This window comes from Mauremys mutica, unplaced genomic scaffold (assembly GCF_020497125.1).
Source record: "Mauremys mutica isolate MM-2020 ecotype Southern unplaced genomic scaffold, ASM2049712v1 Super-Scaffold_100404, whole genome shotgun sequence".
Lineage (NCBI taxonomy): Eukaryota > Metazoa > Chordata > Testudines > Geoemydidae > Mauremys > Mauremys mutica.
The window spans coordinates 170,407-194,676 of NW_025423332.1; the positions used below are offsets into that span (position 1 = coordinate 170,407).

A 24,270-nucleotide genomic window follows, 5' to 3' on the forward strand; every position below is an offset into this window, starting at 1 on the left:
ACACCCACAGCTCTGACGGTGCCCCTCACTCCCGACCCACAGCCCCTGCTTTCACAGTCCTGACCTCCAGACTCACAGCTCTGCTGGTGCCCCTCACTCCTGACCCACAGACCCCTGGGCTTCCTTCAGCTCTACCGGTGCCCCTCACTCCTGACCCGCAGCCCCCTGGGTTCCCCCCAGCTCTAGTGGTGCCCCTTACTCCTGACCCGCAGCCCCCTGGATTTCCCACTGAGCTCCCCAGTTACTGCGCTGCCAGTGCCCCTCACTCCTGACCTGCAGCCCCTACTATCCCAGTCCTGACCTCCAGACTCACAGCTCTGCTGCTGCCCCTCACTCCCGACCCGCAGCCCCTCCTATCCCAATCCTGATCTCCACACCCAGATCTCTGCTGGTGCCCCTCACTCCCGACCCGCAGCCCCCTGGATTCCTCGCTGAGCTTCCCAGTTACTGCGCTGCTGGTGCCCCTCACTCCCGACCCGCAGCCCCTTAGGTGTCCACCAGCTCTGACGGTGCCCCTCACTCCCGACCCGCAGCCCCTGCTATCCCAGTCCTGACCTCCAGACTCTCAGCTCTGCTGGTGCCCCTCACTCCCTACCCGCAGACCCCTGGGCTTCCTTCAGCTCTACCGGTGCCCCTCACTCCTGACCCGCAGCCCCCTGGGTTCCCCCCAGCTCTAGTGGTGCCCCTCACTCCTGACCCACAGCCCCTGCTATCCCAGTCCTGACCTCCAGACTCACAGTTCTGCTGCTGCCCCTCACTCCCGACCCGCAGTCCCTGCTATCCCAGTCCTGACCTCCAGACTCTCAGCTCTGCTGGTGCCCCTCACTCCCGACCCGCATGGGTCACCCCTGGAGCAGGTTAAAGCTGCAGGTTGACAGTGAGGTTGCTGCCCCTGTGAACAGCTGCTGTAGCACCGCATGGGCAGGACAGGGAGACCCAGTTATACCCCCCCCTGCCCCAGCCTGTATCGGGGGATGGGAGCACTCACACCCTGGGGACCCTGAGTTGGGACGGAGGGAGGCCCCCATGCACCAGGGATGCTGTAAGGGCGAACAGGGGCACCCACCCACGCACCCGAGATCTTCTAGGGCGGGAGAGTGGCACCCACACACTCAGGATCTTGTTGGGGGGGACAAGGGCATCCACACTCCGGGATCCTCTGCAGAGGGACGGACACCCACACATCCAAGATTCTGTATGGGGGCCAGAGGTACCTGGACACCTGGGCTCCTGGACGGGGGATGGGTGGCACCGAAACCTCCGGGATCTTACATCAGAGGACAGCGGCACCTGCAGCTCGACATGAGATGTGGGCTGGGGGAGCAGGAGCATTTCCCAGTTCCAGGCTGTCCTCGTCTGGCCAAGGCACAGAGCTCACAAGCAGAGTTTAAAGCTCGAGCTGTCAGATAGCAAAACAAGCCGGGCTCCGGGGCTGGTGCCTGTGATCCCAGCTCCTGGGGAGGCTGAGGCCGGCGGATCGCTTGAGCTCAGGAGTTCTGGGCTGCAGCAGGCTGTGTCGATCCGGTGTCCGCACTAAGTTCGGCATCAATATGGTGATCCCAGGGAAGCTTGGGGTCCCCACGTTGCCTAAGGAGGGGTGAACCGGCCCAGGTCGGAAACGGAGCAGGTCAAAACTCCCGTGCTGATCAGTAGTGGGATCGCACCTGTGAATATCCCCTGCAGCGTAGCCTGGGCAAGACAGTGAGACACGGTCTCTTTTTATACAGACACCCCCCGCAGAGCCTGGAGGGGGGGATGGGAGCACCCACACGCTGGGGATTCTGACTTGGGGGGAGGGACGCACCCAAGCAACACGGATCTTGAAAAGGGGAACAGAGACACCCACAGATCCCGGATGGGGGCAGGCAGGGGAAACCACACACGGGAGCTAGTTCATGGGGTGGGGGACAGAGACACCCACCAGAGATCCTGGATGGGAGCACTCACATGATGGGGATCTTGAACTGGGAGGAGGGAAGCACCATGTACCAGAGGTTCTGAAGGGGGAACAGGGACACCCACACACCAGGTGTCTTGCAGCAAGAGCTGCGGTCTTCATTTACACACGGCAGTGATGGGGATTTAACCATTTCCCGCGCGGAGCTTGTTCCACTAGATAATTAGCCTCACTGTTAAAAAATGGTAATTTCCAGTTGGTGTTTTGTGACATTGACTGCAAACTAATGGGGTTGTGTTCAACCTTTGTCTGGTGAATTAAAGAACCCTTTAAAATCAGATATTCCCCCCTCTGGGAATTTTTAAAACTGTGTATTTAAAATCAGTGACTAAATCCCCTCTTAACCTCCAGTCAATTAAATCAATTGAGTTTCTTCAATCTCTCGCTGTAGACAGAAGAGACCAATGCACATTTTCCTTGTTTTTAAAGGCAAAAATCCTGATCTTTCCAAGGGGATCTTCTGCTTCAACTGTCAGTTTGGGGAAGGATTTGGCTTCCTGGGTTATAATCTGCCCGCTGGGTTATAATCTGCAGTCTGAAGGGTCAAATTTAGATGAGGCTGTTAGTGCTGCCCCCGTGTGGCCGGAGATGGGAGCTCACAAGCAGAGTTGAAAGCTGGAGCTGGAACGGACCTGGCTGGACACGTGGGGCACAAAGGCTCTCGCGTGGGATCCTCGCTGTGCAGCAGGAGGCGGAGGGAAGCCGGTTATCAGGGGTCAGGGCTGCACCCTGCCATGCTGAGCCGGTGTCTGTGCTGAGCTCAGCACAATCAGGTGATTCTGGGAAGTTCGGGGTCCCCGGGCTCCCAAAGGAGGGGGGGTTAAGTAGGTCACCCCTGGAGCAGGTTAAAGCTGCAGGGTGACAGTGGGGTTGCTGCCCCTGTGAACAGCTGCTGTAGCACCGCCTGGGCAGGACAGGGAGAGCCAGTTATACCCCCCCCACACACAGCCTGTATCGGGGAATGGGAGCACTCACACCCTGGGGACCCACCCACCGGAGATCTTCTGGGGGGGGAGAGTGGCACCCACACACCCAGGATCTTGTAGGGGGGGGACAAGGACATCCACACTCCGGGATCCTCTGCAGAGGGACAGACACCCACACACCCAGGATTCTGTATGGGAGGGGGCAGAGGTACCCGGACACCTGGGCGGGGGATGGGGGGCACCAAAACATCGGGGATCTTACCTGGGAGGACAGCGGCGCCTGCAGCTCGACATGAGACGGGGGCGGGGGGAGCAGGAGCATTTCCCAGTTCCAGGCTGTCCCTGTCTGGCCAAGGCACAGAGCTCACAAGCAGAGTTTAAAGCTCCAGCTGCCAAGCAATAAAAGCAGCTGGGCCCTGTGGCTGGTGCCTGTGATCCCAGCTCCTGGGGAGGCTGAGGCTGGCGGATCGCTTGAGCTCAGGAGTTATGGGCTGCAGGGGGCTGTGCCGATCGGGTGTCTGCACTAAGTTCGGCATCAATATGGTGATCCCGGGGAAGCTTGGGGTCCCCAGGTTGCCTGAGGGGGGGTGAACCGGCCCAGGTCAGAAACGGAGCAGGTCAAAACTCCTGTGCTGATCAGTAGTGGAATTGCGCCTGTGAATAGCCCCTGCAGCGTAGCCTGCACAAGACAGTGAGACACGGTCTCTTTTAAGACACACACCCCCCCGCGCAGAGCCTGGATGGGGGAGATGGGAGCACCCACACGCTGGGGATTCTGACGTGGGGGGAGGGACGCCCCCCTGCCACACGGATCTTAAAAAGAGGAACAGCGACACCCACACACCACAGAGCCTGTATGGGGGCAGGGGAACCACACATGGGAGCTAGTTCATGGGGTGGGGGACACACCCATATGCTCCATTGCACCATTCTTAATGAGAAGAATGGGGGCAACAACACAACACGTATCCTTAATGGGTGGGGGGACACCCACACACTCCACTATTAACCAGGAGGGACAGGGGCACCAGACACCCCCCGTAGCGTGGAGAACACCCACATCCACCAGATCCCTCATGGGGAGTAAGACAGAGGGGATTGTAATGGGGCCCAGCGCACCCACGCACCAGGGATTGTTAAGGGTTAAAGGGACAGGGACACCCACACACACTGAGATCACGTCCTTGGAGGAACGCAAACCCTCCACAGAAGGACCTGGTCTGTTCCATGATGGCAACCCAGCCTGGGTGAGTCAAAGTCTCTTTTTATACAGGCACACCCCAGAGGTCCTGACTAGGGCGAGAGAGACACTCACCCACCAGAGATCCTTAATGGTCTAGGGTGCACCCACACACCCGGGATTCTTATGGGTGGGAGGAATGGAGACAGCCAGACACACTGAGATCACTTCCTCCCGGGAGCCTGGGCCAGACAGGGAGACACAGTCCCCCTTTACAGATCTGCCAGACAACCTTCCTCCCACTCCCTCCACACAATGTTCTTATCTGGAGGTGAAGCCAGGGAAACCACACGGAGGATTCTTATCTGGGGAACTGGGGGGACACACTGACCAGCAGAGATTCTTAAGGGCAGGAGGAACAGGGACTCCCACCTCTGTAGCATGGGGGTGGGTCACCTGCTGGGCTCATCTGGGCATATTTCACCTCGTCAGCTCCCTGCCATTGCCTTGGGGGCCCCTTGTTCACTGCCTCTGGCACCCAGTTTAGCCTCCTTCCTGAGGGCTGAAATGCTTTGATCTATCTAAGGTCTGTGGGATCAGTGTGTGTCATGGTGTAATTCTGTGTTATTCAGGGGTCAGACTAGCTGAGCCAATGGCCCCTTCTGCCCTTAAACGCCATGAAAACATTTCCTTGGTTTCTCCTTGCACCTGACAGACACCACGGTGAGGGGCCCAAGAGAAGATCCTAGACACAGCGCTCTGGCTCTTACGTTACTTGGGGACGTCAGCGTTTTCCTAGCAAAGCTGCTGCTAAAGCGCTGGATTTGGGGAACTGTTCGGCTCCGATTCAGAGATCTGCCTGCGGGGTGTGAACCTGCCACGAGGAGTGGGAAACGCAACCAGCAACGGGAGGCGTTGGCTGAGCTCCAGGCTGCCCCCGTGTGGCCAAAGCTTAGAACTGAGCAGCGGAGTTTAAAGCTGGCGCTGGGAGGGACCTTTACACGCGGGGCACGAAGGCTCCTGCGTGTAACACTTGTTGGGTGGGCAGCTGAGCGTAGCTGATTGCCGGAGCTCAGGGCTGCACCCCGGGGTGCTGAGCAGGTGTCTGTGCTCAGATTGGCCTCACTATGCTGGTTTCTGGGAAGTATGGGGTCACCAGTCTCCCTAAAGAGAGTGGAGCCAGGACAGGAAAGGAGGCTTTCAAAACTCTGGTACGAATTGCCAGTGGGACTGCCCCTGTGAAGAGCCGCTGCAGCCCCGCCAGGGAGAGCCGGTCTATCTTTATGCAGCCCCCCCCCCCCATTCCTCAGGACAGGGTTGTGCTCAAAGATCTGTGCCCCGTGTTTTAACCTCCATGTGAAGTGCGCAGTGGAAATAACCCTCAGAGCATCAGTTCAGTTCCAGGCTCCACTTCCACCGGCTCAGGCAAGATGGTGCAGAGGAGCCCCTGGGTGGCTGTGGGCCTGGGGAGGATGGCTTTTGATTTTTCGGCCTGACCGCTACGGGCAGCAAGGCCAAAAGTCAGATGGCCGACTCTCCCGTCCACCACACTCATAAGGAGCCCTCAGTCGACAGGCTCGGAGAATGCGGGCATCGCCCCCCACTACCTCTCGCATGCAAAGCAAGCGCTCTGCCGCTTGAGCTAATTCCCTGCAGCTGGCCTGACTCTCAGGCACCGGGCAAAAAAAGGCAAGGGCTCTGTGGCCTTAAGCAGAACACAGCCTGAAATGGGGGCGGGGCGCTACCCAGAGCTGGGGAAGGGGGTCCGAGTCCCAGCCATGCTCCTCGGCACAAACACCAATGCTCCCTCCCTGGAGTGTGTCTGGGCTGAGAGTTAGCCCCTGAAACAAGCACTAAACTTCAGAAGACAACGCAGGGATAGATCACTGATTGGCTCCCTTTCTGCACAGGCGCCCTGGCCTGCCACAGCCCACTTTCACAGGGAGTGAGGCAGTCCGCCCCACTACACAGACCAACTTAAATGTATACTCCAAATTAAGAAACACAGTAAAAGAACTAAAAAAGAGCCACCAGGGGCTTAGCAACCATTTAAAAGAAGCAATGAGAGATAAAAAGAAATCTTTTTAAAAGTGGAAGTCAAACCCTAGTGAGGTAAATAGAAAGGAGCATAAACACTGCCAAATTACGTGAAAAATTTAATAAGAAAAGCCAAAGAGGAGTTTGAAGAACAGCTAGCCAAAAACTCACAAAGTAATAAAACGTTTCTTAAGTATATCAGAAGCAGAAAGCCTGCTAAACAACCAGTGGGGCCCCTTGATGATCGACATGCAAAAGGAGCGCTTAAAGACGATAAAGTCATTGAGGAAAAACTAAATGGATTCTTTGTGTCAGTCTTCACGGCTGAGGATGTTAGGGAGATTCCCAAACCTGAGCTGGCTTTTGTAGGTGACAAATCTGAGGAACTGTCACAGATTGAAGTGTCACTAGAGGAGGTTTTGGAATTAATTGATAAATTTATCTGTAACAAGTCACAGGAACCAGACAGTGTTCACCCAAGAGTTCTGAAAGAACTCAAATGTGAAGTTGCAGAACTATTAACTATGGTTTGTAACCTGTCCTTTAAATTGGCTTCTGTACCCAATGACTGGAAGATAGCTAATGTAACGTCAATATTTAGAAAGCGCTCTAGAGGTGATCCCGGTAATTACAGACCAGTAAGTCTAACGTCAGTACTGGGGAAATTAGTTGAAACAATAAATAGAATAAATTTGTCAGACACATAGAAGAACATAAATTGTTGGGCAAAAGTCAACATGGTTTCTGTAAAGGGAAATTGTATCTTACTAATCTATTAGAGTTCTTTGAAGGGATCAACAAACGTGGACAAGGGGGATCCAGCGGACATAGTGTACTTAGATTTCCATAAAGCCTTTGACAAGGTCCCTCGCCAAAGGCTGTTACGTAGATTAAGTTGTCATGGGATAAAAGAGCAGGTCCTTCATGGATTGAGAACTGGTTAAAAGACAGGGAACAAAGGGTAGGAATTAATGGTAAATTCTCAGAATGCAGAGGGGTAACTAGTGGTGTTCCCCAAGGGTCAGTCTGAGGACCAATCCTATTCACCTTATTCATAAATGATCTGGAGAAAGGGGTAAAAAGTGAGGTGGCAAAGTTTGCAGATGACACTAAATTGCTCAAGATAGTTAAGACCAAAGGAGACTGTGAAGAACTGCAAAAAGAGCTCACACAAGTAAGTGATTGAACAACAAAATGGCAAATGAAATTTAATGTGGATAAATGTCAAGTAATGCACATTGGAAAAAATAACCCCAATTATACATACAATATAATGGGGGCTAATTTAGCTACAACAAATCAGGAAAAAGATCTTGGAGTCATCACGGATAGTTCTCTGAAGATGTCCACGCAGTGTGCAGAGGCAATCAAAAAAGCCAACAGGATGTTAGGAATCATTAAAAAGGGGATAGAGAATAAGACGGAGAATATATTATTACCCTTATATAACTCCATGGTATGCCCACATCTCGAATACTACGTACAGATGTGGTCTCCTCATCTCAAAAAAGATATACTGGCATTAGCTGCACTTATTAGCATCTTTTCATAAAATCCTATGGAGTGCAACGTCACAGCAGGGAAAGGGTTTTACTGCGGCATCTGGGAGCAGTTGAGTTTCATGTTCAGGCTGTGGTATGAGTTCCTCCAGGTTTCTCGTAAGCACACAGGGACCTTTGCGGGTGCTCTTGATACAGGAATGGCCCAGAACAATAAAGTGATGGGGATTGCACTTTCCTTTTTTATTTCTGTATTTCCAATGACATTTCTGTTTGTGATTTCGCTTTGCTTTGTATAACTGTGTTTTCTCCTGGATTTGATATTTAACTAAAAAAAGAATAAGGCCTCAGGGCGCCGGATGGAGGAGCAGGCTGGGGCTAGGACTGCTAAGAGAGCACAAGTAGCAGGTTTTCTGTATTGTTTCCTGCCCTCATTTTCATGACGAATTTCTCTTCTGCATGAAATTTGCTTCTTTTATACATGAGCCTGGCTAGCTCAGTTGGCAGAGCATCAGACTTTTAATCTGAAGGTCCAGGGTTCAAGTCCCTGATCAGGTAAAGCAGGAACCATTCCCCTCAAAATGGAAGAAGGCATCTTTCTAGGGTGTTATTTGACCTCTTTTCCCCAGTACTGGCGTTTCACTAGGAAGGGCCAGGTACTGCCTGGGACTGAAGGGGAAACTTCCTCACATGCTCACTGGCCTCTCAGTCTGGATTAAGAAAGGCCTCTGGGAGCTGCAGCAAACTGCTGCAGGCCAACTTGGTGAGCAAAGGCAGGGCTGCCCCCACGGGGTCATCCACACCAGAGCTCAGCAGAGGTCTGGGGGTTCCCTATTGGTCCCATGGTGTAAGAGCAGCACTCGGGACTGTGAATCCTGCAATCTGAGCTGAAGTCTCGGTAGGATCTGAGGGCAATTCCTGTGCCACAAACCCTGCTGGGTCTTCCAAGGCTCGATCTTGCTCTCTCCAATGCCATGAAAGCCTGTCTTTTACCCGCTAGCTGTTGTGACTTGAGCACAAGAGGGGATGTTTGATCCAGAAGCCTGGCCGTGCCTGGAGTCCTGTAGGTAGGGTTGCGAGCTCCATTTCCTCTGAGTCCTGAAGCTGGGCTGCAGCCTGGCCTAGGAGGCAGCCCTATTGGTTGACCTACTGGCCCAAAGTCAGTTGGGCGGCGTTGGTGTTCCCCAGGGATGCTGAAGGGCCTAAGGGAGGGAGGCTCAATACTCCCCCCTATCAGTCAGGGCGGAAGAGGAGGGCTGCAAGCAGGGCCGGCTTTAGGCCGATTTGCCCGATTCCCCCGAATTGGGCCCCACGCCGGCAGCGTATGTCCCGGAAGCAGCAGCTGTTGTTGCTAGGCAACGAGAGACCATGGCCGGCTGAGGCAGAGGCAGCCCCGTGGGTGTTGCAGGTCAGGAGGGGGGAGGGGGGAGAAGGCACATGTGCTTTGCAGCCCTCCTTCCCCTCCCCCACCCCCAGCACTCACCTGGAGGAGACGCCGAGGGAGCTTCTGGCCCGGTGGGAGACAGGAATCTCTGCCGTGACCTCACTCACCTGAGCAGCTGCTGGGGCTTCCAGCCGTGAGTGTTTGACCCTGTGATTCCCCGGAGGGTTGTAACATTGGGCTGGTTTTGTGGTTTTCGTGGTGTTGCTGTTTGAGGGTGAGTTGGTGCCTGTCTGTGTCTGTTTCAAAACTAAAGTCGGGATCATGTAACCCAGGAAAAAAGCCCCGAGCCGGTACTTAGTGCTGTGAACTCCAGGTGAGAGAGAGAGGGAGGTTTGGAGGAGGAAACCAAATACATCAAGAGGGGAGAATGCGAAAGGTCTGCAACAGGGCAGGCTGAGACTTATCTCTCCTCCCCTCCCTTCCCGGCAAGAGGGGAAACAGAGGCACGGAGTGATCTGATTCCCCTCTCCAAATTATTTTGCAAAGAAAGAGGACGGGGGCTCCTATCCAGACCAGTTCCCTTCCCATCAACTCTGCTTTCCCTGCTGCAAGATCCCTGTAGGGGCTGAATATTTCCATTAAACTATGGCTCCTTCGTTTGCCCTACAACAATAAATTAGACCAGCTTTCGGGGGGGGGACTATTCCCCTCCCCCAAAGCTGTGGGGATATTAAGGTTTTTTTGAGGGGGGGCATGATAATATTCCAGACCAATCAAATGCCCAGCTCAGCTTTCTAGCCATCCAGCAGCTAGGGCAGGGAAGGTAGGTGCTCTTGGTGCAGAGTGGTTGCAAAACAGGGGTGAATTTAGCAGGGGGGGTCCGGTTGAAATCCCGCCTGATGCAGCCATACAGAATCACTGGCAGCGCTGGAAGCAGGTGGCCTGGGGGTGGGGGGACATTTGCCCTCAGTTCTGGGCTCTGGGATGGACTAGGCTGGGTGGTGGGTTCAGGCTAGTCTTCCAGCCTGTTGCTCTCACTGAGGTTTGTGGTTTTCATCTGGCTCCACCGAAAAGAGCAAACAAGCCCAGTAGAAAAGCGGGGTGAGAGAGGCGGGAAAGGGGGTGTAAGGGGTTAAAGTGACCCATCAACGAAAGAGTAAAACCAGAGTTTGCCTGGGTTTCTCCCCAGCCACCACTCCTGCAAACACTGGGCAAGGGGCAGCCCCATTCCCCACTGAGGCTATGGTGAGGGGCAGCAGAGGAGGAAGGAAGCCACATGTGATGGCAGTCCCCTCCCCTCCCCCCCAAGCACCCAGCACCCCATCTCCAGCCCCCAAACTCTGTCCCAGAGCCTGCACCCAGCCCTCCGCACTCCCTCCCAGAGCCTGCACCCCTCCACCCTTCCTGCACCCTACCCCGTGCCCCAGCCCAGAGCCTGCACCCAGCACCCAAACTCCATCCCACTCAGCCTGGGCAAAGCTCTCCTCCGTCTGGCTCCCAGCCCCTCTCCAAGGGTTGCAGGTGTCTGGAGGTGCTGCCTTCCACACCTTCCTAATTCACACCTCATTCATTCAACAGGGCAACTGATTACAAAGTGGGGGGAAGATCTTATTCTACTCCAAGCAAAAAGACATTTTTCTTTTACCTTAATTACACTACCTTTAGGGCCTGCTATAACATATTACCAAGGTTCAATACAAAGTCATATAGAAGTTATACAAAAATGCATAATGCAGAGATTTATCTACAACTGCATTGATTGACTACGGTGTGCAGTAATATAGCGACCCCTGGGGCTTTGAATGAGGCATTATACTTGGGGGGAAGGGTGAGGGGGCAAGTGGCGGGTGGGCAAAGAGGCGAGCAGTGAGCCAGCAGGGGTTCTAGGGGCGGGCATGGGGGTTTCTGACAGGGGAGGGAGAAGGTGAAAGGAGGCGAGTGGTGGGTGGGGACTGACTAGGAGGGACGCAGCAAGCCAGCAGGAGGCTAGGGGGTGAAGAGGGGTGTGATGGTGGGACTGAGCAGGGAGGGGGCAGGTCCTATTTTACTGCTGTGATCTGGTCACCCCATGTGCCGTTTCTTCCTCCCCCCACCGCTGAACCTTGTCTTGATAGGGCGGAGCTGGGGAAGGAGGGTTTGTTTCCACGGGGCCGGGCGGCGCTGGGGGCGGAACGAGGGGGCAATTTTATATTAATAAGGAAATATTTTATAAATTTTAATAAAATAAACATTAGTGAATAAAATCAGTTGTACAACGATCAAAACAAATTATTTTCCTAATATGAAAGTGCAAATCAGCTAATTAATATATGATGCAATGTATGTAATATATAATTTTGTTATTATTTATATAGTCATGGAAAGTAAATAATACATGGAAGAAATGAAAGGGGTTTTTTTTAAGTGTTTTTTTGTTTTAGTCATCCCTGCCGTGGCCCCATCGAAACTGTTCGAATTGGGCCCCGCACTCCCTAAAGCCGACCCTGGCAATGAGGCTAATCATCTAGTGGAACAAGCTGCGCAAGGGACATGGTTAATTCCCCATCACTGCCCTGTGTAAATGAAGACCGCAGCTCTTGCTGCAAGACACCTGGTGTGTGGGTGTCCCTGTTCCCCCTTCAGAACCTCTGGTACATGGTGCTTCCCTCCTCCCAGTTCAAGATCCCCATCATGTGCGGGCATAGGTGGCAGGTTATATACATTTGCGGTGCCCGGGCTCCAGGAATATTCAGGGCCGGGTGCCCTGCTCCAGCAATATTTGGAGCTGGGTCTCTCCCCCGGCCCTGCCTGGATCGGGCCCTGGCCCCCACGGGTCTCCCACCCCGCCGCGTCCCTGCCCGGAGCAGGTCCCAGCCCCCACCTGCCCCCCCTGCGTGTCCCCCCCCTCCACCGCGCCCTGTCCCTGCCTGGCAGAAAGCAGCGTGCGCCTCTCCCCTGCCTGCTCTGTGCTGCCGGAGGGCTCTCGGCAGAACTTCTGTCTGCTGCCACATGGTCCTAGTGCCTGCCCTCCACTAATGGCAAGGCAGGCTGCCCTTACCCTGCCCTTCTGCCCTAGCCCTGAGCGTCCCCAACACCCCAAACCCTCATCCCCAGCCAGAGCCCTCATCCCCCTGCACCCTAATCCTCAAACCCAGCCAGAGCCCTCATCCCCCTGAACCCTAATCCTCAGCCCCAGCCAGAGCCCTCAACCCCCTGCACCCTAATCCTCAGCCCCAGCCAGAGCCCTCATCCCCCTGCACCCTAATCCTCAGCCCCAGCCGGAGCCCTCATCCTCCCTGCACCCTAATCCTCAGCCCCAGCTCTGAGCCCTCATCCCCCCGCACACTAATCCTCAGCCCCAGCCAGACCCCTCATCCCCTGCACCCTAATCCTCAGCCCCAGCCGGAGCCCTAATCCCCCCGCACCCTAATCCTCATCCCCAGCCAGAGCCCTCATCCCCCCGCACCCTAATCCTCAGCCCCAGCCAGAGCCCTCATCCCCCCGCACCATAATCCTCACCCCAGCCACAGCCCTCATCCCCCCTGCACCCTAATCCTCAGCCCCAGCCAGAGCCCTCATCCCCCCGCACCCTAATCCTCAGCCCCAGCCCTGAGCGCCCCCGCATCATGAACCCTTCATCCCCCAGCCCCAGCCAGAACCCTCATCCTCTCGCACCTTACTCCTCTGCCCCAGCCCTGAGCTCCCCCGTGCAACATGAACCCCTCATCCCCCCACACCCTAATCCTCAGCCCCAGCCAGAGCCCTCATCCCACTGCACCCTAATCCTCAGCCCCAGCCCTGAGCCCCCCCACAGCATGAACCCCTCATCCTTAGACCCAACCCTCATCCCTCTGCACCCTAATCCTCTGCCCCAGTCCTGAGCCTCCCCCCGCAGCAGGAACCCCTCATCCCCAGCCAGAACCCTCATCCCCTCGCACCCTAATCCTCTGCCCCAGCCCTGAGCCCCCCCACATCATGGACTCCTCATCCCCAGCCCCACAGCCCTCACCCCACATCCCAACCCTCTGCCCTAACCCTGAGCCCCCCTGCATCATGAACCCCTCATCCACAGCCCTCACCCCACATCCAAACCCTCTGCCCTAGCCCTGAGCCCCCCCCGCATCATGAACCCCTCATCCTCAGCCCCACAGCCCTCATCCTGCACTCCCTCCTATCCCCAAAGTCACTCCCCAGAAGGTGCACCCCCTCCCCCTTCCCACACACCCCTTCCCAACCCCAACTCCATCCCAAAGCCTACACCCTTCACCCCCTCCTGCACACCCACCTCCTGCCCCAGCCCAGAGCCTGCACCCAGCACCCAAACTCCATCCCAAAGCCTGCACCCTGCACCTCTCCTGCACCCTAATCCCCAGCCCAGGATCTGCACCCCAGACCTCCCCTGCCGAGCCCCCTCCCAGAGCCTTAGGCAGGTGGGGGCGGAGTTGGGGGGGCGGAGTTGGGGGGCGGGTTCTGGGCACCACCAAAATTTTTACAAACTTGCCACCCATGTGTGGGTGCTCCCATTCAGGATCTCTGGTGGGTGTCTCTGTCCCCCTAACCCCCCACTGGCTTGCTGCATCCCTCCTACTCAGTCCCCACCCACCACTCGCCTCCTTTCACCTTTGCCCTCCCCTGCCAGAAACCCCCATGCCCACCCCTAGAACTCCTGCTGGATCACTGCTCCAGTGTGTGGTTTCCCCTGCCTGCCCTCATCTGGGATCTGTGGGTGTCGCTGTTCCCCTTTTCAAGATCCGTGTGGCAAGGGGGCATCCCTCCCCCCAAGTCAGAATCCCCAGCGTGTGGGTGCTCCCATCCCCCCAGCCAGGCTCTGTGGAGTAGGGGTGTCTAAAAAGAGACTGTGTCTCCCTGTCTTGCCCAGGCTACACTGCAGGGGCTATTCACAGGCACAATCCCACTATTGATCAGCACGGGAGATTTGACCTGCTCTGTTTCTGACCTGGGCTAGTTCACCCCTCCTTAGGCAACCTAGGGACCCCAAGATCACCATATTGATGCTGAACTTAATACAGACACCCGATCGGCACAGCCCCCTGCAGCCCAGAACTCCTGAACTCCAGCGATCCACTGGCCTGAGCCTCCTCAGGAGCTGGGATCACAGGCACCAGCCACGGGGCCCGGCTGGTTACAGGGTCTCCTGCTTCCAACTTCAGGCCCAGCCTGGGAGCTCTGCGCTCTGAGCGGGTGGAAGTGGAGCCTGGAGCTGAGCTGATGCGCTGAGGGTTATTTGCACTGTGCGCTTCACACGGAGGTGAAAACACGGGGCACAGATCTTTGAGCACAACCCTCGTCCTGAGGAATGGGGGGGGGCTGCATAAAGAGAGACCGGCTCTCCCTGGCGGGGCTGCAGCGGCTCTTCCACTGCCAATTGGCACCAGAGTTTTGCCGGCCTCCTTTCCTGGGCTGGTTCCCCTCTCCCTAGGGGGAACTGATGGCCCCAAACTTCCCAGAAACCATCATAGCGAGGCCAACCTGAGCACAGACACCTGCTCAGCACCCCAGGGTGCAGCCCTGAACTCCAGCAATCAGCTACACTCAGCTGCCCACCCAACAAGCGTTACACGCAGGAGCCTTCGCGCCCCACGTGTTCAGGTCCCTCCCAGCACCAGCTTTAAACTCCGCTGCTCAGTTCTAAGCGTTGGCCACACGGGGGCAGCCCGGAGCTCAGCCAACGCCTCCCGGTGCTGGTTGCGTTTCCCACTCCTCGTGGCAGGTTCACACCCCGCAGGCAGATCTCTGAATCGGAGCCGAACAGTTCCCCAAATCCAGCGCTTTAGCAGCAGCTTTGCTAGGAAAGCGCTGACGTCCCCAAGTAAAGTAAGAGCCAGAGCGCTGTGTCCAGGATCGTCTATTGGGCCCCTCACCGTGGTGTCTGTCAGGCGCAAGGAGAAACCAGGGAAATGTTTTCATGGCGTTTAAGGGCAGAAGGGGCCATTAGCTCAGCTAGTCTGACCCCCGAATAACACAGAATTACACCATGACACACATTGATCCCACAGACCTTACACAGATCAAAGCGTTTCAGCCCTCAGGAAGGAGGCTAAACTGGGTGCCAGAGGCAGCGAACAAGGGGCCCCCAAGGCAATGGCAGGGAACTGACGAGGTGAAATATGCCCAGATGATCCCAGCAGGCGACCCACCCCCATGCTGCAGAGGTGGGAGTCCCTGTTCCTCCTGCCCTTAAGAATCTCTGGTGGTAAGTGGGTCCCCCCAGTTCCCCAGATAAGAATCCTCCATGGGATTTCCCTGGCTTCACCTCCAGATAAGAACATTGTGTGGAGGGAGTGGGAGGAAGGTTGTCTGGCAGATCTGTAAAGGGGGACTGTGTCTCCCTGTCTGGCCCAGGCTCCTTGGAGGAAGTGATCTCAGTGTGTCTGGCTGTCTCCATTCCTCCCACCCATAAGAATCCCGGGTGTGTGGGTGCACCCTAGACCATTAAGGATCTCTGGTGGGTGGGTGTCTCTCTCCCCTAGTCAGGATCTCTGGGGCGTGGCTGTATAAAAAGAGACTTTGACGCACCCAGGCTGGGCTGCCATCATGGAACAGACCAGGTCCTTCTGTGGAGGGTTTGCGTTCCTCCAAGGCCGTGATCTCAGTGTGTGTGGGTGTCCCTGGTCCTTGAACCCTTAACAATCCCTGGTGCGTGGGTGCGCTGGGCCCCATTACAATCCCCTCTGTCTTACCCCCATGAGGGATCCGGTGGATGTGGGTGTTCTCCATGCTACTGGGGGTGTCTGGTGCCCCTGTCCCTCCTGCTTAATAGTGAATTGTGTGGGTGCCCCCCCGCCCATTAAGGGTCCGTGTTGTGTGGATGCCCCTGTTCTTCTCATTAAGAATGGTGCAACGGAGCATATGGGTGTCCCCCCCCACCCCATGAACTAGCTCCCGTGTGTGGTTCCCCTGCCCCCATCCAGGCTCTGTGGTGTGTGGGTGTTGCTGTTCCTCTTTTCAAGATCCGTGTTGCTTGGGTGCAAGTCAGATTCCCCAGCGTGTGGGTTCACTCATCCCCCCATCCAGGCTCTGTGGGGTAGGGGTGTCTAAAAAGAGACCATCTCTCACTGTCTTGCCCAGGCTACACTGCAGGGGCTATTCACAGGTGCAATCCCACTACTGATCACCACAGGAGTTTTGACCTGCTTCATTTCTGACCTGGGCCGGTTCACTCCTCCTTAGGCAACCTCGAGACCCCAAGCTTCCCTGGGATCATCATATTGATGCTGAACTTAGTGCAGACACCCGACCGGCATAGCCCCCTGCAGCCCAGAACTCCTGAGCTCAAGCGATCCGCTAGCCTCAGCCTCCCCAGGCGCTGGGATCACAGGCACCAGCCACAGAGCCCGGCTTGTTTTGCAGCTTGGCAGCTGGAGCTTTAAACTCTGCTTGTGAGCTCTGTGCCTGGGCCAGACGGGGACAGCCTGGAACTGGGAAATGCTCCTGCTCCCCCCGCCCCCGTCTCATGTCGAGCTGCAGGCGCCGCTGTCCTGCCAGGTAAGATCCCAGATGTTTCGGTGCCTCTTTCCCCCGCCCAGGTGTCCGGGTACCTCTGCCCCCCATACAGAATCCTGGGTGTGGGGGTGTCCGTCCCTCTGCAGAGGATCCCGGAGTGTGGATGCCCTTGTCCCCCCCACAAGATTCTGGGTGTGTGGGTGCCACTCTCCCCCCCTAGAAGATCTCTGGTGGGTGGGTCCCCAGGGTGTGAGTGCGCCCATCCCCCGATACAGGCTGGGGGGGGGGTGTATAACTGGCTCTCCCTGTCCTGCCCAGGCGGTGCTACAGCAGCTGTTCACAGGGGCAGCAACCCCACTGTCAACCTGCAGCTTTAACCTGCTCCAGGGGTGACCTACTTCACCCTCCTTTGGGAGCCCTGGGACCCCGAACTTCCCAGAATCACCTGATTGATGCCGAGCTTAGCACAGACACCGGCTCAGCCTGGCAGGGAGCTGCCCTGAGCCCTGACAATCAGCTTCCCTCCGCCTCCTGCTGCACAGCGAGGGTCCCACGCGAGAGGCTTTTTGCCCAGTTTGTTCGGGAGCGTCCCAGGCTCCAGCTGTAAACTCTGCTCGTCAGTTCTAATCTTTGGCCACATGGGGGCGGCACTAACAGTCCCATCTAAACGCTGTTTGCGTTCGACCCTTCGGGTCGCAGATTCTAACCCACGGGCAGATCTCTGAGTGCAGCCAAATCCTTCCCCAAACTAAACATTGAAGCAGCAGCTCCCGTTGGAAAGATCAGAATTTTTGCCTTTAAAAACAAGGAAAATGTCTACAGCGAGAGACTGAAAAAGCTCAATTGATTTCATTGACTGGAGGTTAAGAGGCGATTTAATCACTGGTTTAAATACGTTTTACAAATTCCCAGAGGGGGGGATATGTGATTTTAAAAGGTTCTTTAATTCACCAGACAAAGATTGAAAAAGGCCCCATTGGCTCGCAGTCGATGTCAGAAAATCCCACCTGGAAATGACCATTTTTTAACCGTGAGGCTAATTATCTAGTGGAACAAGCTCCGCAAGGGAGGTGGTAAATTCCCCATCAGTTGCAGTTTGTAAATCAAGACTGCAGCTCTTGCTGCAAGACACCTGGTGTGTGGCTGTCCCTGTCCCGCGTTTCGGGATCCCTGGTACTTGGTGCCTCCCTCCCACCAGTTCAGGATCCCCACAATGGGAGCTCCCATCCCCCCAGCCAGGCTCTGCGGAGGAGGGGGGTGTATAAACAGAGACCGTGTCTCACTGTCTTGCCCAGGCTACGCTGCAGGGGCTATTCACAGGCGCGACCCCACTACTGATCATACGGGAGTTTTGACCTGCTCCGTTTCCGACCTGGGCTGGTTCACCCTCCTTAGGCAACCTGGGGATCCCAAGGTTCCCCAGATCCCCATATTGATGCTGAACTGAGTGTGGACACCCGATCGGCACAGCCCCCTGACCAGGCCAGAGAGAGCAGCAGGTTTCCCCTATTGTTTCCCGCTCTTGTTTTCTTGACTAGTTTCTCCTCTGCACCAATTTGCTCTGCTGCTTTGTGAGCCTGGCTAGCTCAGTAGGCAGAGTGTCAGACTTTTAATCTGAAAGTCCAGGGTTCAAATCCCGAGTCAGGTGATAAACTACTCACCGAGATGTTAAACTGTCCTGCTGGAGTCCTCTTTGATGTTACTTTTTCTCTGTAGGATTTTCCCTTTCCTCAGAAGGGCCTTTTTGTGTGTGGGTTTGAAGGGGCAACTTCCTGACAGCCCCTCTGTCCTTGCAGCCTGGAGGAATAAAGGCCTCTGGGCATAGAGCATGTTCCTTCCCTGCACACACACACACACACACAGAATATCCCTAAGGAATTAGAATCACCTGCTGCCTTCCCCTGTCCTGCTGGATCCCCAAATGAAGATGCTCTTCAGCCTAAACCCATGTCCCCTCTTTTCCCAGTGCCCCTCAGTCCCAACCCTCAGTCCCTCCTATGCTCACTGCTCCTCACTCCCAACCAGAGCCTGCTCCTCTTCACCCTTCTCCTCTGTCCCAACCCACAGCCTCCTCCTATTCCCAGAGCCCCTCAATCCCAACCCACAGCCCCCTCCTATTCCCAGTGCCCCTCAATCCCAACCCACAGCCCCCTCCTATTCCCAGTGCCCCTCAATCCCAACACACAGGCCCCTCCTCCTCACGCTGCTCCTCAATCCCAACCCACAGCTCCCTCCTTCCCTCCAGCAGCAGGTGCTTCAGACCCCCTCAGGAAGATTTTCTTGCAAGGTTTCGTGTATGAGTCTGCATGTGGATTTTACAGTATGTTGGAAATAGGTTGGGTTGCTTGCCGAAATGATCACTTTTGGCTGGTGTTGGATTCCCAGTCTCCTTGTTATAGGCAGACCCCGATTGAGGGACTCACCCTCAATTCAATAGCACTTGCTAGGCAGGGGACATGGGTTCCAAAGCCAAGTGGGCTGGGGTTTGGGTCTCAATAGTAAAATTTAGGTGTTAGACCAACTTTAGGACAGGGGGGCTGTAGAGGGATGCGTGAGTCCCTAGACAACAGAGTGAGTACGGTGCCTTCTTATTTTCCCCCTTTTCCACCCAGGCTGGCAGGTGAACTCTACAGAGGCACCTCTGGGCTTGCACTGACTAAGGACAACAGCTGTGAGTGGGGTGCAGAGAGGGGATGGCTCATGTTAAAGGACTTTTGCTTGCAGGACTTACGAACCGTAGGGAGAAGGACACTGCCCAGCTTATCTGGGGGTGGGTCTTTCCCTCGTGGTTTCTGTTTATGTGTTGGGGCTGCTGACATGACTTCTACTAACCCTGGGCTTACATTGCAGTGTAGACATACCCTGAGAGGGCATCTATACTGTGATAAAATATGTGTGGCCCAGCTGGCCTGGATGATCTGATTTGGGCTCCTGGGGCTCAGACTGGAGCCCAGGCTCGGAGACCCTCACCCCTCGTGGGGTCTCAGAGGCTGGGCTGAAGCCCAAGTGTCTACACTGTAATTTTACAACCCTGCAGCACAAGCCCCACAAGGCTCAATCAACTGACCCAGGGTTTGAGAATAGTGACTTGGGTGTGTTAATGGCAGTGTAGACATAATGCTAGGCTATGTCCACACTGCAATGAAACACCCACGGCTGTCCCATGCCAGTGCAGGCTACCAGGCTAGGGCCATGGGGTGGTAAATTTGCACTGTAGACATCTCGGCTCAGGCTCAATACCGGGCTCTGGACCCCACAAGGTTGGGAGGGAGTTTAGCAAGCAAAAAAGGTAAAATGGCAGTGGAGTATTACCCTGGACTCGACGGCATTTCTCCATTGGTCTGTCTGCTTTGGGACAGGGACAATAACATGTCCTGCTGCATTCGTTATTTCAAAGGGCAGTTTAGGATTTTCATTCTCACACATGGTGCACAAAGCAGGACTCAACCATCAGTGCAAACTAAATGAGTCACTCACAGATTCTGGCAGCCACAATGAGCATTTGGTGTGAGAGCCCAGACCTGCCCCTGTCCCAGAGGAAGGGAGTCATTGTGACAGGCTGGACCACTGACCTATCAGCTCTTAACTCCCAAACTTTCAGTAATTCTGTTATCAGTGCCTGTGAGTATAATTTAAACAGCCACACTGGGCTAGACCAAAGGCCCATTTAGTTTTCTGACAGGAGCCAATACCAGGTGCTCCAAGATGTACTCAACAAGGCACCACTGGGAGTTGAACCCAGGATCTCCTATTTACAAGACAGGTGCTTTAGCCAGCTAAGCCATGGTGCCTGCTTATGGCTAAAATCTAGTGTCTGCCCACACCTGACTCCCTGCCATCCCCACTGGGGCCTGAAAAGCTTTGCGTGTGTTGGATTCTGCAAAGCAGAGGAGCAGGTGAGGTTTTCCTTGCTGTGTGTGTGTGTGTGTGTGTGTGTGTGTGTGTGTGTGTGTGTGTGTGTGTGTGTGTGTGTGTGTGTGTGTGTGTGTGTGAATCTTTGGCCAGGTCTGCACTACAAAGTTATTTCAGCCCTCGCTCGGCAGCTTGTGGCTGGTGCACACACTGCAATGCCACGTCTGGTGACAAAATTGCCCTGTTTTGGTGACAAAATAAAACCACCTCGACGAGAGGCCTAGAGCTTTGTGCAGCAAACTTAAAGTGACAAATTGTCAGTGTAAATGCTGCTGGTCATTATATCACCATAACTGGTCTCCACCAGTATCCCACCATGCCTGCCGTGAACTCGCCTGCCCTGCATTCCTGCTACAGAGGCTGGGCCCCTCCCCTTTCATAGCTCCAGAAAGTTCTGACAGCTGAACTGCTATCTACACTGGGATTAGCTTGATAGAACTGCATTGCCAGCCTAAGTAATGTAATTACACCAACCTAATTTCATAGTGTAGACGTGTCCAAAGAATCACACACACACCTGGGGAGCAAAACTTCATCTGCTCCTCTGCTTTACAGAAGCCAAACATGAGCAACACTTGTCAGGGCCCAGTGGGGATTGGCAGAGAGTCAGGTGTGGGCAAACACGCTGCTTTAAATAACAGCAGGTTCCATGGCTTGGCTGGTTAAAGCACATGTTTTGTAAACAAGAGATCCTGGGTTCAACTCCCGGTGGTACCTTAAGGAGTGGCTTTTGGGGCACCTGGTATTGGCTACTGTCAGAAGACAAGATTCAGAGCTGGAAGGACCTATGGTTTAAATTACACTCGCAGGCACTGATAAAGAGTTACTGAAAGTTTGGGTGTTAAGAGCTGATAGGTCAGTGGTCCAGTCCCCTCAATGTGGTTTTAGCTGGAAACACACCTGGAGGACAAAGACTGAATTGAACTGATTCAGAAATCAGAAGAGAATAATAACAATAATACTTTCAAACCAAAGTCCCCAACCAGACTAGTATTGGTTTTTCAGTTTGGGGAATTTTGTTTTCTCAGTCAGACCTTGCCAAGGGAAGCAGGGAGAAAATGTTTGAGTTGCCTCCTTCAGAACAGCTTGGCCTAGACACTAGCTCTGGTTCACTGCTCTGGCCTTGCTCGGGTTGAGGGTATTTTAATAATTTGGGCAGGTCCCAGGGTGTTTGGAGGAGATGACGAGGATGTTACCTTTTGAGATATAAATTAAGAAATACAGGACTAGAGAATTTTTCTTTTTTTAAGAAATCTGGGATTTAGACATTTTATTTAAAGCAAGGGAGTTCTGAGTTTCTGAGAAGGTTTTTGTTTGCAAGAAGCAACATCATATCAAACAGGGACATGGTTGTCTACAAAGGAGGAGTAATGACTAAATGCATCCAATAAGGATGGGATTGGAACCCATGCATACAGAGCACAATGGACTAGCAATCCATCACCTTAACCACTCAGCCACCTCATCAGAACTATCAATGAAAAGACAGGAGGAGAAATTTAATGTCAGCAGAGAGAGGGACAATAAGGAGTTTTTATATACTAAGTGAAAGCTGGGGGAAAGACTTCAGGAACAGACCGTGTTTGCATAGACACACCTACTCTGCCTAGGTATGCAACATGATGGACCACTTTCCCAAAATGACCAGTTTTGGCTGGTGGCGGGTTACAAATCACTTTAGGATTGAGTGGAATGAAATGTTATTATCCTTCCTGCATGAGTGAAGGGCAGCAGAACATACCTAGTCAGTCCTGATGGAGGGGTGGGTGGGTGAGGAATAGCTTTTATTGGACTTTGTAGAAGTGATTGAGAACGTCATCCTAAAACAGTGGTCCCCAAACATTTCACACTGTGCCCTCTTATCCAGTTGGGGGAGGGCAAAACCAGAGCTTGAGGGATTCAGCCCTGGGTGGTGGAGCTCAGACTTTTGGCTTCAGCCCCAGGCACCAACAAGTCTAATGCCAGCCTTGGTGACCCCCATTAAAACAGGGTTATGACCCACTTTGGGGTCCTGACCCATAGCTTGAGAACCACTGCTCTATGCTGAGAGGAGAGAGTTTTCATGTGGGTGCAGTTAATCCACTTCCCCAAGAGGTGGCAGCTATGTCAGTGGGAGAAGCTATATCGGTGGGTGTGCAAGCTGTGGTGTTCACCACATTTAAGAAGTTTAATCAAACCCCATTTTTAAAACCACTTCTGGTCTGGGAATGGCAAAGGATCTCGAGGAAGCAGGGTCTGTCCTTCAAAGTCTTGGAGCTCATGAGTCCATGGTCATGGGGGTATAGCTTAGTGGTACAGTGCTTGATGGTAGATCAAGTGGTCTTTGATTCAAGCCCCCTATGTTCTCTTATAACCTTCTTTTTAAAAAAAAAAAAAAAAGGAAAACATTTTCATCCGAAGAAGTGGGTATTCACCCACGAAAGCTCATGCTGCAAAAATGTCTGTTAGTCTATAAGGTGCCACAGGATTCTTTGCTGCATTTTCATTTCCATTCTTCATTATGTTCAGGAGCTCCACTATACAGGGGTGCTTGATATGGATGTAAACACTCAACATTTCACTGTCCAAATGCACAAAAACCTAGCAAAGCTGTCCATCAGCTAAAATCAGTTTCAATCCTCTGTCAATTTATGTTTTCATCAATTAAAAAAGGTATCATATGAATGTACATTTGCAGATCCCTCTTCTCCAGGAGCTATGTTGTGCAGAAGAACAAGAGCCACATCCAGCTACAGTTCAGGAGTCTGATGACCAAAGAGCCAATAAATGTTCTGAGGGCTGGAGAAAAATGCCTTCTAGGGAGCTATTGAACGAGCTCAACCTGTTTCGCTTATCAAAAGAAGATTGAAAGGTGACTTCATTGAAGTGTTGAAGGGCTTTCACTGAGAGAATAGATTGGGTATTAATGGGCTCTTGAATCTAGCAGAGAAAGGCATAACAAGACCCAGTGGCTGGAAGGTGAAAAGAGACAAATTCATATTACAACTAAGGCACAAATATTCAACAGCCAGGATGATTCACCACAGGAACAATCTACCAAGGAAAGTGGTGGATTCGCCATCTCCTGATGTCATTTCATGAAGACTAGATGCCTTTCTGGAATGTGTTTGCACCAAAAGTAGCTATTGTGTCATACAGGAGGCCTGTGATATGCAGGGGGTCAGATTAGATGCTCTAATGGTCTCTTCTGGCCATAAAGTCGACTAATTTCTGAAAAACTGAGTGTAGCATTGGGAGCAGCGTCTGATGTTTTCCTGTCTAGCCGGCTTGCTTCCTAGAACGAACACTCCTTGAGTGGGGTGATCCACAAGGAGTAGCTCAAACCTCCAAAGTGCCTGGCCAGGGGCAGGACATTGGCACAGCAAGGGAGGGGTGTGGCAGTGACATCACAAAGGCCTTTTGCAGGACCTCAGACTATTGGTCAAAGGTGGTGGGGAGGTGGTGACCTCACAGAGAGATGCTGACATCAGCCAGGCAGGACAGGGGCGAGGGGCCAGGGACACCTCAGAGACCCCTGTGGCTTTGCTTCAGCAAGTCTCCTTCTCCAGGTCTCTCTTTGAGAACTGAGAGAGTATTCGGGTTCACGGACGTGAGCGCCAGGAGGAACCTCTTTTGAGTTTTCTCCTCCCCTTTTCCTGATTTTACTAGAAAACAGCCGTCCCTGTTTAGAAGGTAAGAGCCTCCTCGAGGTTTGAAACCTGTTCAGTCTGATCCATCTGGTGACAGTTGAATTCTAGGCATGGAAAACACGACCTTAAGGAGGCAGAATTTTATTCCGCACCTGGGATTTTGTCCCTTAAAATCACTGGGGACATTAGGGTTTGTCCTTTTTGTTTCTCCTTTTCCTCCATCCCTCCCTCCTTTCTCTTCATCTCTTGCTTCTTTTGTCCTTTCTCCTGTTCCCCTCCCAAAACCAGGAGCAGTGTCGGGGT

General features: G+C 53.9%; 2 non-coding genes across 2 annotated transcripts; one reads left to right on the top strand and one right to left on the bottom strand.

The window, feature by feature from the left end:
* The first annotated feature begins 8,084 nt into the window (after positions 1-8,084).
* On the top strand, positions 8,085-8,157 carry TRNAK-UUU. Its single transcript has one exon. It is a non-coding gene; the product is annotated as a tRNA-Lys (tRNA).
* Positions 8,158-20,143: 11,986 nt separating this feature from the next.
* TRNAT-UGU lies at positions 20,144-20,217 on the bottom strand. The gene has a single exon. It is a non-coding gene; the product is annotated as a tRNA-Thr (tRNA).
* Positions 20,218-24,270: the final 4,053 nt, after the last annotated feature.